We start from the raw sequence: 13676 nt of genomic DNA on the forward strand, positions 1-13676 counted from the left end.
GGCTCTGTAAAACCCAGCACCAGATCTATCAGCCCATTGACACAGGCACCTCGCCAGCTTACTCAAGGATTCCAGCAGCAAGTCTACCCACAAACTTCAGTAGCCCAGAATCTCTGACAATCTAACTAGAGCTGCTTCCCTCATGGTGGCTGGGAAGCAGAGCAAGAGAAAAGGTCCAGGGAAAAACTTATCCTTCAAAATTCCCCAGTGACCAACACATTCAATTTAAAAACATGATCATCAATGAAATGATGAGGTTATCATTCTCATGATTCAATCATTATCCAAAAGGATAATTATAATAATGATAACCATTATCATTATCCTCTGAACACAGCTACATTGAGGATCAAGATTTCAACACATGAAACTTTGGAACACAGTCTAAATCCAAAATATATCACCCAATCAGAAGAACAAAATGCAAAAAGAATTTAAAAAAAAAAGTGAAGAAAGCCTAAAGAATTTATAGGACGCCATCAAGTGAGCCACAATATACATTATGGTAAAGTAGAGAAAGAGAAAGCAATAAAAAATCTATTTTAAAAAATAATAACAAATCTTCCCAAATGCAGAGAAAAAAAAATCCAGATTCATGAATCCCAGGGATCCCTGAGTATATTAAGCATAAAGAGATCTTCATCTATGTGTATTTACAATTAAAGTCTCAAAAGTCAAAAACAAAGAAAACTTGGAAAACAACCAGAGAGAAGCAACTAGTCACAGGAAATCTCCATAAGACTATTGGATTTCTTAGGAAAAATCTTGCAGGCCAGAAAAGGTAGGATGATGTATTCAAAGTTCTAAAAGAAAAACACTGCGAACCAAGAATTCTACACCCAGCAAAGTTTCCCTTCATAAATAAAGGAGAAATAGAATTTTCCAGACAAACAAAAGTGGAAGGAGTTCATCACCACTATACCTGACTTTAAAAAATGCCAAAAAAGTTTTTCATAATTGAATTAAAAGGATGCTAACTAACAACACGAAAACATATGAAGTATAAATTTCACTGTTAAGGTAAAAACATAATCAAATTCACCATACTGCACTGGTGATGTGTAAATCACTTTTAACTCTAGTATAAAAGTTAAAAGACAGCCATATGTGGTGATACACACCTATAATCCTATAGACTTGAGAAGCAAAGGCAGGAAGATATCAAGTTCAAGGTTCAGCAATTTAGCAAGAACTTATCTCAAAAAATGAAAAATAAAAAAAGGGCTGGGACGTAGCTCAGTGACAGAACACCCCAGGCTCAATCCCCAGAACCACAAAATAAAAGTTTAAAGACAATAGTATAAAAAATAACTACAATTTGTTATAAAGAACATGCAACTTAAAAAGACATAAATTGTGAAATCTGTTAAGGTAGAGATTTTTATGCAAAGTTAAGTTTTTATCAACTTAAACTACTATAACTCTAAGACGCTTTATGTAAGCATTATGATAACCACAAAGAAAAAATCCTGTGGAACCTGTAGTAGATACACAAAAGAGAAAGAAAAATAAATCAAAGCATACTACTACAAAAAAAAAAAAAGAATACCAATCACAAAGGAAGACAGCAAGAGAAGAAGAAATACCAAATAGTCAGAAAACAATTATTAAAATGGCAATGGTAAGCCCTTACCTATCAATAATTACTTTCAAGGTAGGTGGATTATGTTCTCTAATCAAGATACAGATTGGCTGAATGGATTTTAAAAACAAAATCCATCTATAAACTGACTCAGTTTAGCTTTAAAGACATACACAGGCTTAAAGGAATTGAAAAAGATTCTATGAAAATAATAATCAGGCCGGTGGGTGTAGCTCATTGGTAGAGTGTTTGCCTAGCATGTGTGAGGCCCTGAGTTCAATCCCCAGGGTACTCCTGTGCACACCCACCACACACACACACACACACACACACACACACACACACACAAAGGGGATGGGGGGTGGCTATTCTTACATAAAATAGGCTTTAAGTTAAAATGTAAAAAGAAACTAAGAAGGTCATTATATAATGATAAAAGGGTCAATTCATCAAGAGGACATAATTATAAATATGATACACTCAACACTGTAATACCTAAATATACAAAACAAATATTAACAGAACTGAAGAGAAAAATAGTCAGCAATACTTTAGTAGGGGATTTCAATATTCTACTTTCAACAATGGGCAGATTATCTAAACAGAAAATCTATAGATAAACAGTGGAGTTAAACACTACAGACCAAATGAGCCATATATATATATAAATATATATATACTATATATACTCATAGAACATTCTATCCAACAGCATAAGATCTCACATTCTTCTTGAGGGGACATGGAACATTTTCCAGATGGATTATATATTAGTCCACGAAATAAATCTTAAAAATTTAAGAAGACTGAAATTACATTTCTGGTCTCTCTTTTTACCACAATGGTAAGAAACTAGAAATCAATAGCAGGAAGAAAATTCACAAATGAATGGCAATTAAGTAATACACTCCTGAACAACCAAAGGTCAAAGAAAAAAATCAAAATAAAATAAACATCAAAACAAGTGAACACAGAAACACAACATAGCAAAACTTATGGGACACAGAAAAAGCAGTTCTGAGAGAGGTTTATAGTGATAAATGCTTACGTAAAGAAAAAAGAGAGACTGCAAATAAACAACCTAATTTTACACTTCAAGGAACTATAAAAAGAACAAACTAAGCCCAAAGTCAGCACAAGGAAGGAAATGATAAAGATCAGAACAGAAAAAAATGAAATAGAAACCAGATAGACAATAGAAAAGATCAAGAAAATTCAGGGGGTTTTTTGAATGATAAAATGATAAACTCATAGCTAGAATAATAAAAAAGAAGAAAAATAAAATCAGAAATGAAAAAGGAAGTATCACAAATGATACCACAGAAATATGAAGGATCATAAACAACTATTATAAACAATGAAATGCCAAGAAATTGTTTAAATCTTGCAATATATTTTAGACATCTTTTCAAGTTATTTTCAAGTTATTAGCTTGTTTTTTTAAACACTTATATGGCATTTCATTGCATAGATGTACTATAATTTACTTGCCAATTCCTACTGGTGGGCATTTGGGAAGTTTTCCATTTTTCACTATTAAAGGCAAGGCTGTAACTCATACATTGTGATAGGAGTATAAATTAACACAGTAGAATGAATAAATAAATTGCTGTGCATATTCACAAAATGGAATATGAAACACAGCAATGAAATGAATGAATTATACCTATATATAAAAGCAGGGTTAACTATACAAACATAAGCAATAAAAGAAAGATACAAAAGAATACATAAAGCACTTTCCATTCATATAAATTTTAAAAATAAGAAAATTAAACAATGCTGTTTTATGGATACATGCACAAGTGGTAAAAAATCTAAAGGAAGAACATCATTATCAAAAACTCAAGTCAGGTGCTTGGTGCATGCCTGTAATCCTAGTGACTTAGGAAGCCAAGATAGGAGGATCCTCTTTAGCCCACAAATTTAAGACCAGCATGAGCAATATTCCAAAAGAAAAAAAAGAAAAGAAAAGAAAAAAGTCAAGATGGTGATACCTCCAGAGCCGTGCTGCCCCATATAAATATAATGTGAGTCACAAAAGTAAGCTGTATGTGTAATTTAAAATTAAATTAATTTTAAATTAAAAGTTACTAGTCACATTAAATGAAACAAAAATGAACAGGTGAAATCAATAATCTATTTTATTTAGCCTAATATACTCAAAAATTTCAATGTGTAAGCAATATAAAAATGTATTGCTGAGATGCTTTAAGGTTTTTCACACTACGTCTCCAAAATTCAGTGTGAATTTTACATTTACAGTACATCTTTTTAAAATTTTTTAAAATTTATTTATTTATTAATTTTGGTACAAGGGATTGAACTCAGGGGCACTCGACCACTGAGCCATATCCCTAGCCCTATTTTGTATTTTATTAGAGACAGGGTCTCACTGAGTTGCTTAGCGCCTCTCTAAATTGCTGAGGCTGGCTTTGAACTTGTGATCCTCCTGCCTCCTCCTCCTGAGCCACTGGGATTACAGGTGCGTGCCACCGTGCCCAGACTTTACAGCAAGTCTTAATGCAGACTAACCATACTAGAAGTGCTCAATAGCCACATGTGGCTAGTGGCTACCACACTGAACAGCCCAGTTTTAGCAGATATGAAAATGAGAAAAGAACTTACCTCTAGAAGAGAATCAGAGGGGGGGGGATGAGAGAGTAAGAGGAGGATGACAGGGGACAGAAATGATCAAAATTTGTGGTATACATGTACAAATATGCCACAATGAAACTCATTATTCTTTATAATTAATGCATTAATTTAAAAGAAGAAGTTACCTCTAGAGGAGAGAAATAGAATTATAATTGGGAAAGATAACATGCAGACTTCTGGGAAACTAGCACTGATATCTTTTGGTATGAGTGTTGGTTATATGATGATTTGCTTCCTATTTATTCATTAAACCATACATTTAAATTTTATGAACTTATTTAAATGTGTTTTGTTCACAAAAGAAAAAGTTAAAAATTTACCAAATGTATATTCTCATACATTTGTCATTATAAACTTGTGCAAAGTTTAACTGCTAGGTCAAACATTAAAACAACATAAACATTTAATAGGACCTTATTAACTACCAAGTGCTTGTACTTCTACCAACAACAATGAATGAGAATTCTTTTTTTTTTTTTTTTTGTATAAACACTGGGATTTTTAAAAATTTTTTTATTTTATTTTATTTTACTTTTTTTTCTTTTTTTTTTTTTTTTTTTTTGGTAGCAGGTACTGAACCCAGGGACACTCAACCACTGACCCACATCCCTTATTTTGTATTTTATTTAGAGACAGAGTCTCACTGAGTTGCTTAGCTGAGGCTGGCTTTGAACTCACGATCCTCCTGTCTCAGCCTCACAAGCCACTGGGATTACAGGCCACTGTGCCCAGCCAGTTTTAGATATTTTTGACAGTTATGTATAATAAGATATTTGGAGAGGTAGGTTCATTCAATGACTACTTCAAGAAATTATAAAATATTCCTTCCATTACAAATTCTCCTCTAGCTTTGGAGACATTAATGATCAGGTGAATGGTTGACCCTTCCCATGCCTCTGAAATAGATGGGGCACCTGCATTCTTAGGCTACCATTGCTCTGCGCCACAACTTCACCTCAAAGCTAGATAGTATGTGAATATCCTTCCTTTAAACATGCAAACAAAAAACAACCCTCATCCTGACTGAACAGTTTAGCCTGTGATCCTTCACCTCAGGGCTATCCTCACTGTTAGACTTTGACTTGAGTAGTGGCAGAATGCAAAAATTTCAAAGCCAAAGAGGACCCTGATTCCTCAGAATGCAAATTTTTATAATCCAATCTTTCTCCACAAATGTGTCATAGTCCAGTTTCCTTTTATCAGAAAATTTTCCATGTTTAAAATTTATGTTTGGTGCTACCCTAATTAAACTGTCTTCAGAGATGGATTTTCAGTCACACAAGAAAAAAGGTTGTATTACTCTATCATCACAAAATGTTCCTTTATTTGCCAGATTCTTTCCCTTTCCTTCTCTCCTCTCCTCTTCTTCTTCTCCTTCTTTCCTTCCTTCCTTTTCTTTTATTTCCTAATATTTCTTTGCTTAGTTCTGACCTCTCTTCTTTCTCTTCAGTTTGAACCCATAGCTTGAGTATCCAGAGTCTCCACAACCAAGACGCCCCAGGACCATTAGAAGGTAGATAGCAGAAGAGCAAGGGACCCCAGAGACACATTAAGACCTTAACTGTAGAAAGACTTATCCAGAGCATTAGCAAACAGATCTGCGGAAGTATAACAGCCATGGCGGTGTGGCCCCTCTGTGGCCACGGACCTCAACAAGGACAATAAGGTGACGAAGAGCATGAGCAAGTCAAGGCACAGCTGCAACCACGGGCACCTTACCAAGCACACCACATTCACATAGGACATGACCCTAAGAGTTGTGTGGCTTTGTTCTGTATGAATAGTAAACTGTGGAGCTGGTCAAGTTCTCCAAAGATTAAACAGTTCTGTAAGTTCATCAAGAAAAGTGGGATTCAACAAATGATGCTGGGAAAACTGGAAATCCATATGCAACAAAATGAAATTAAACCCCTATTTCTCACCATGCACAAAACTCAACTCAAAATGGATCAAGGACCTAGGAATAAAACCAGAGATCCTGTGTCTAATAGAAGAAAAAGTAGGCCCTAATCTCCATCGTGTGGGATTAGGTCCAAACATCCTTAATAAGGCTTCTATAGTGTAAGAATTAAAATCAAGAATCAATAAATGGGATGGATTCAAACTAAAAAGTTTCTTCTCAGCAAAAGAAACAATCTGTGAGGTGAATAGAGAGCCTACATCTTGGGAGCAAATCTTTACCCCTCACACATCAGATAGAGCACTAATCTCTAGGGTATATAAAGAACTCAAAAAGCTAAGCACCAAAATAACCCAATCAACAAATGGGCCAAGGACCTGAACAGACACTTCTCAAAAGAGGATATACAATCAATCAACAAATAAATGAAAAAATGTTCATTATCACTAGTAATCAGAGAAATGCAATTCAAAACTACTGTAAGATTTCATCTCACTCCAGTCAGAATGGCAGCTATTACGCATACAATCAACAATAAGTATTGGCAAGGATGTTGCGGGGAAGGTATACTCATACACTGCTGGTGGGACTGCAAATTGGTGCAGCCAATGTGGAAAGTAGTATGGACATTTGTTGGAAAATTGGGAATGGAACCACCATTTTACCCAGCTATCCCTCTCCTCAGTCTTAAAAACAGCATACTACAAGGACACAGCCATATCAATGTTTATAGCAGCACAATTCACAATAAACTGTGGAACCAACTTAGATGCCCTTCAATAGATGAATGGATAAAAAAAAATGTGGCATATATACACAATGGAATATTACTCAGCAATAAAAGAATAAAATCATGGTATTTGCAGGTAAATGGAGGGAGTTAGAGAAGATAGTGCTAAGTGAAGTTAACCAATCTCAAAAATCCAAAAGCCAAATGTTTTATGATATAAGGAGACTGACGATTCATAGTGGGGTAGGGAGGGAGAGCATGGGAAGAATAGACAAACTCTAGATAGGGCAGAAGGGTGGGAGGTAAAGGGAGGAGACAGGGGGTTAGCAAGGATGGTGGAATGTGATGAACATCATTATCAAAGTACATGTATGAAGACACGAATTGGTGTCAACATACTTTGTATACAACCAGAGATGTGAAAAATTGTGTTCTATTTATGTAATATAAATTGTAATGTATTCCAATGTCATATGTAAATTTAAAAATTAATTTAAAAAAAAGTGGGAGCCGGGCGCAATGGTGCACACCTGTAATCCCAGTGACTTGGCAGAAGGCAGGCTAAATCAAGAAGATTGCAAGTTTGAGATCAGCCTCAGTAACTTAGTAAGACCTGTCTCAAAATAAAAAGTAAAAAGGACTGGGGATGTAGCTCAGTGGCAAAGTAAACCTAGGTTCAATCCCCAGTACCAAGAAAGAAAAGAGTGTGATACACATCCATGCCAACAAGAAGAGAGAGGAACTGAGTAATGTCCTAACTGCCAAGGAGGACTAAGTCCCCTTTTTCCTCTGTACATAATAAAACCTTTACAGAAAAAAATAGGGGGAAGGGAGGAAACTGGTACTTTAGAACTACATACCCCTCAGTGTGATTAACTAGTGAGGAATTCCCGGCCTCATAGTAGATCTCCTGATCAGAACATCAAGGATGATCATCCTTGTCAGGAACCACTATTTCCAGACTAATAGCCCTAAGCATAAATATGCAACCCCAACCCACCCAACCATATTTTATTAATATATGAACTTGAAAAATCTCTGTAAGGATCCTTTATCTGTAAAACAGAAATAACACCTACCAAATGAGGCTACTTTCTGCGCGTAAAGCACTTGCATATAATAGTTCTCAACAACCTAGTTATTATAATTTTAATTTGCATTTGTTATTTGTTCTTTTTAGGTATACATGACAGTAGAGTATATTTTGACATATTATAAATACATGGAGTATAACTTATTCTAATTAGGATCCCATTCGTGTGGTTGTACATGATGTGGAGTTACACTGGTTGCATATATTCATATATGAACATAGGAAGTTATATCCAATTCATTCTAGTGTCTTTTCTATTCCCATTCCCCCTCCCTTCCCTCAGTCCCCTTTGTCTAATTCAATGATCTTCTATTCTTCCTTCCTCCTGTTATTGTGAATCTGAATATTAGAGAGAACATTTGGCCTTCAGCTTTTTCAAACGTGGCACTCTCTGGTTACCAGTGAAACTAAATATATATTTAGCTTTCAATAGATTTACTGGATATTTTCTATCTCTTCTTTTGTGACTTATCTGTAGCCCATTTGATAGCATACCCAATCTTGACTTGAAGTCAGTTGTCAGCAAAACCTTTCCTGAACTGATGTGAAGCTATTTTAAATTTTATTTACCCCATTTAGAATGAACATTCATATATTTGAATAAATATATAAACTAAAAACGTATTTGATTAACCGCATGCTGCCCTGAGCCTCACTGGGAATGTTTAGCACGTACCATCAGCACATCAAAAACTGAAATCATTTTCTCTTATGTCAAACCTATTCATCTATTTATATTAATTCTTATTGTTTGGAATCACTAGCCACTCAACTAAGAATCTGGTCAGCAATCATGATTTTAATCTCTCCTATATCCTTGCTCTTAATTTTATCCATTTCTCATTTCCATTGCAACAAACTTAGTTTAAGCCCTTGTGATGGCTAATTTTATGTCAACAAGACTGGGCCACAGGCTGTCCAGATATTGTGTCAAACACTATTCTAGGTGCTTCTGGGTGAAACTAATATTTAAATTGGTAGACTGAGTAAAAGCAGATTGCCCTCTCTAATGTGGTTGGGCCTCACCTGAAATCAACAGAAGTGAACAAAATAGTGACATTCCCCAAATAAGAGAGAATTTCCTACTGATGGCCTTTAAACTTGAATGTAAACATCAGTCCTTCTTGTCTGATGACTTTCAAACTGATACATTGACTTTTCCAAATTCTATAAAGATTTCTAGCCTTTAGACTCGAAATGGGACATTGGCTCTGCAGATTTTAGAATTGCCTTCCTCCAGAGTCATATGAGTTAATTTCACATAGTAAATCTCTTTATGTATATGTGTGTATACATGTACATGCATATATGTGTGTGTGTGTGTATACATATCTCCTTTTGGCTATTTCTCTAAAGGATCTTGACTAATACACCTATCATTCATTGCCTAAATTATTCTAACCGCTTCCTAAACAATTTTCCTAAGAGAGCCTTTATTCCCTCCAATCCATCTTTCACATTGCAACCAGGGAGATCTTTCTAAAATGCAAATCTGAGGCAGGTATGGTGATATACACCTGTAATCCCAACTACTGCAGAGGCTGAAACAGAAAGACTGCAAGTTCAAGGCCAGACTGAACAATTTAGCAAGTCCCTATCTCAAAATATAATTTTTTTTCAAAAGGTTGGAGATGTAACTCAGTGGTAGAGCATACCTGAATGAAATTCCCAGTAATAAAAAAATAAAATAAAATGCAAATCCAGTATCACTCCCTCACTTAAAACTCTTCAAAGAGTCCCTATTACTCTTAGGATGAAGTCTATACTCCTTAATGTAGCCTACAAAATCTTTATAATCTACAACCTACTTGTTACATGATCTCCCCTATCATTGATCCTTTTGCCCCAGTACCTGGATTACTGAATGTTACCATTTACCAATTTGTTTAAGCCCAGAAACCTGGACTCTCCCCTTCCCTTCCTCCTCTTTATCTAATTAGTCATCATATCCTACCCTCAGTACCACCACTTGGTCCCAGTCACAATCTTTTCTCATCTGGACTGCTAAACTAGCCTGAGGCAGAAGCAAAACATGACCCTCATGAATAGCTTGATCAACATGCTCAATTTTGTACTATAAAATGTTTTATGTATAAGAACATCTGATATACTCTTGAAGCCCCTACTGAATTTTTAATAATTGATAATTGTAGAAGTTATAGAATTTCCCACTAAACTAGAGGAAAACACAGGATTGAGGCATTTTTATACACCCAAAGATTTTGAAAACTATCAAAGTAATAAGGCAAAAAAATAATAATGCTTTAAATAAACCTTGGTACTATTTTATTCAAGGTAAATGCAATAAAGAACTGGGAAGAATCTGAGATTTTTATCCTGTTTACAAAGTAACAGCCTACTGACTGTTGCTGGATGCTGGCAAAAGACATAAGAGTCTAGGATCAGAGATAAAAGTTGTTATTGTCTTCAGCAACAGCAGTAACTGGAATAAAATACTAATATTTTCTTTTTGTAGTCCTTCAATCTCTAACTCCCACAGGGTTGCACAAAGAGGACCTAGATGACATCTACGCATACAATGAGTTACATTATAAGAAAGACCCCCACCAAGCTTAGAAAACCTAATTATAATGGGACAGTAAGCATGCCTACACTTTGTTCCAAAAATAGACACTACATCTTCCAAGATTCCAAACACACCTATTCCTTGCCCTGGAAGGAAACACTATCTCTTTCTGCTAATGATGTTCCCTATGCAAACATCCTTAAAGAAACAGTCTGGAACATAGAAAATCAGTGCCCATTGCTCACAAGAAATATGTGGAATATGAGAGGGCTACAGAGAACTGTCTCCCAACACCATGGACAATCTCCCAACAAGATCCACAAAATTGTGTGATTTCTACTACTTTATAGTTTGTACAGTCTTTACTTTTGGAAAAATTTTCCCATGATATGCCACTCCCATCAGCCACTCTAATTAATCTGACCAAATCAATTTGTCTCACACAACATTTAATTAAGGTTACCACCAATAGAACTCTGTATAGCAAGATAAGGCCAAACTGCAAAGTCCTGGACCCAACCAGTTTAACAATCCCACACACCATTGGGGTCTACTTAGAAGGCCAAGTAGCTTTCCCTTTAAAGTTCTATATTGACCTTTTCATTTGGCCTGAGTCATTAATCCAGGCATAGCAAGATATATCAGATACTGCACAGATGTCACCTGAGGAGGAAGTCTAAGGCAATTCTTTCATCCATAACAACCCTGTTTAGTAAGCTGAAGCTGACCTTAATTCCTTCCAAGGCCAAGGTAGTGTAACTTATAACTACAGCTAAATTTTACTACTCTTCCTAATTGGATAACTTCTGTTATAAGAATAACTGCCCCTGAAAGTGTACATAAATCATGCATCCATTATCATTCTGGGAGATCCCTCCAGCAACTAAGAATTGCCTCACTTTGGAAAAAAAAAAAATCTCTAGGGTTATCTGAAGGTCACATGATCCATTTCCTTAAAGATTTGAAGATCTTATGTTTGCTCTTAAGGGTGTTGTCAGGAGAGACAGATTAACTCTTGGCTTCCACCCAGGAAATAAAGTCCTAAGGACACACAAGGTGCCCCTAGAAAGAAAACATTGTTTATAATGCTCAGCCTTCCCAAGTAGGACATACTCATTCAGAGAGCAGAGGTAGACAGCTCCTTCAACGTGGACTCTAGGCAAGCTGATGAGCCTTAGAACCCCTAGTTCAGTTTGAAAAATTGAAATCTAATCCCTGTTTTTGAAGGGATTGCCTCAGGGTTGTCTGTCCAAACTATTCTATTTGTCTTTGCCATCAGGTAGGGGGTACTGATCACCCCATAGAATGACTAAGCAATGGCTATGGGAATGGAGGTGTGGAAGACATCTGGTAGTATTAACCAGTATTTTGCATGGAAGATATGGAAGCTGGGTTATCCATTGCTTTTTCTGATAGAGTCTTGCTAAGGTGAAAAGAAATGACAATCAAGATCATGGATGGAACCATTCAGAAAGAAAGGCAGATTCAGCAGTTTCACCATTTAAGGTATTTGCAACATTTTAGGAGAGTACTCAGGCGTATTCCTTCCTGAAGAAGAATCCAGGTGTCACACTGAAAGACAAAAGATTGTTAGAGATCCTTCCTTCCAACTCCTGGTGTCTCAGGTGTTCTCACCCCAGATGCTGGGTTTGCTTTCCATCCCACGAAACCAGTTTGCCTCATTTCAGTATCTATAAATCACCTTTTCCAAAGCATCTCTGTTCACACTTAGACCTTTAATCCCAGAGTCCAATGTAAAAAGGATAAGCCATTTTTATAAAACTTAGAGATTCATTATGCTACCCACTTTGGCCTGCATGAACAACTCAGCAGTTCACAAAGCAGTGTACTTACCAAGTAGTGACTGGCCTCGTGATATTGGGTCATACAAACCCAACAAGATTCCAAATGGTTGAACCAGAATTTGAGTGTGAAATTCCTAGGTCTCTTTTGACTAGATTTCCAATCCACTGGTCTGAGGATGCCCTTAGTGAATTGAAAAGCATCATACCCAGGAATGGTCAGGAAGAAATCCCAAATTTTAAAATAGCAATAGATCATCCTGATCATTAACCATGAAATGGCTAAGCACAACCACATTCCATAATCAGATGAGGGATCCACAATCAGAAATCTATTTGATTTCAGGAGTGGTAGCACACACATATAATCCCAACAACTCAGGAGGCTGAGGCAGGAGGGTTGCCAAGTTCCAGCCCAGCCTAGAAAATGTAACAAAAACCTACTTCAAAATAAAATATAAAAAGGGCTAGGGATGTAGCTCAGTGGTAGAGTGCCCTAGGTTCAATTCCCAGGGAAAGAAAGAAGGGAAATTTTTATTTTTCAGTTCTAGGGCTGTGGGAAGCCATTCTCACATGTGATTGGGCACCTCCCTGATTGGGTGTGAGGCGTTTTGGCTAAACTGTGTCGGAACTAATCCCCACCTTCTCTAGGTGGGGGAGCCCTTCCGTGTGGGGGTGTGACTGACCATTGACCCTGAGACCAATCACTGACCCTGACCTTGGAATTCTGTCCCCCTGGACCTTCATTGGATGGAATTTTCCCCTGAATTTCTTGTTTCCCAATAAAAGGCCACTCCCTGGCGTGCTCTCTCTCTCCTGCTAGTCCTGAGTAAGCCTCACTGCCCCACCGGGTGGCTGGAGGCAGGAGCCAGAGGGGAGGGCCGTCTCAGACCTGGTCAAAGAAAAAGGTAAATTGAGTTTGTGTGTTTATTTTGATCTCACTAGTTAACTTCTGTGCTACGAACCTCTTGTATGAAGCCAGCGTGCTGGTCGCGCGGCGGAATTGGGCCACTTAAGGACTACAATAATATGACTAGGATCTACTGCAGTCTGGAACAGCAATATTGTAACCTGAAAAAAGGGTCACCTGAAAAAGTGTCAACAGCAGTGATGCACAAGGAATGCAACTGAGAGGTCAAAGGACTGATATATCAGCGAGCACAGTGTAGGGAAATGGAGGTGATGGCTCTCTATGTGACACACACAACCACCGCCATCCTCCTACACACTCCACACACATGGCAACACTTTCACAGGTCTGGTGCACAGGTAGCCTCTGAATCACAAACTAGGTCCTTTGTGCCATACCTACAATGGTGGACAGGTTGCCGTGTCCAGTAGGATGATGGATCTAGGCAGTAATGATGGCTAGTATAGCTTATCA

The sequence above is a fragment of the Callospermophilus lateralis genome, chromosome 3, assembly GCF_048772815.1.
Source record: "Callospermophilus lateralis isolate mCalLat2 chromosome 3, mCalLat2.hap1, whole genome shotgun sequence".
Lineage (NCBI taxonomy): Eukaryota > Metazoa > Chordata > Mammalia > Rodentia > Sciuridae > Callospermophilus > Callospermophilus lateralis.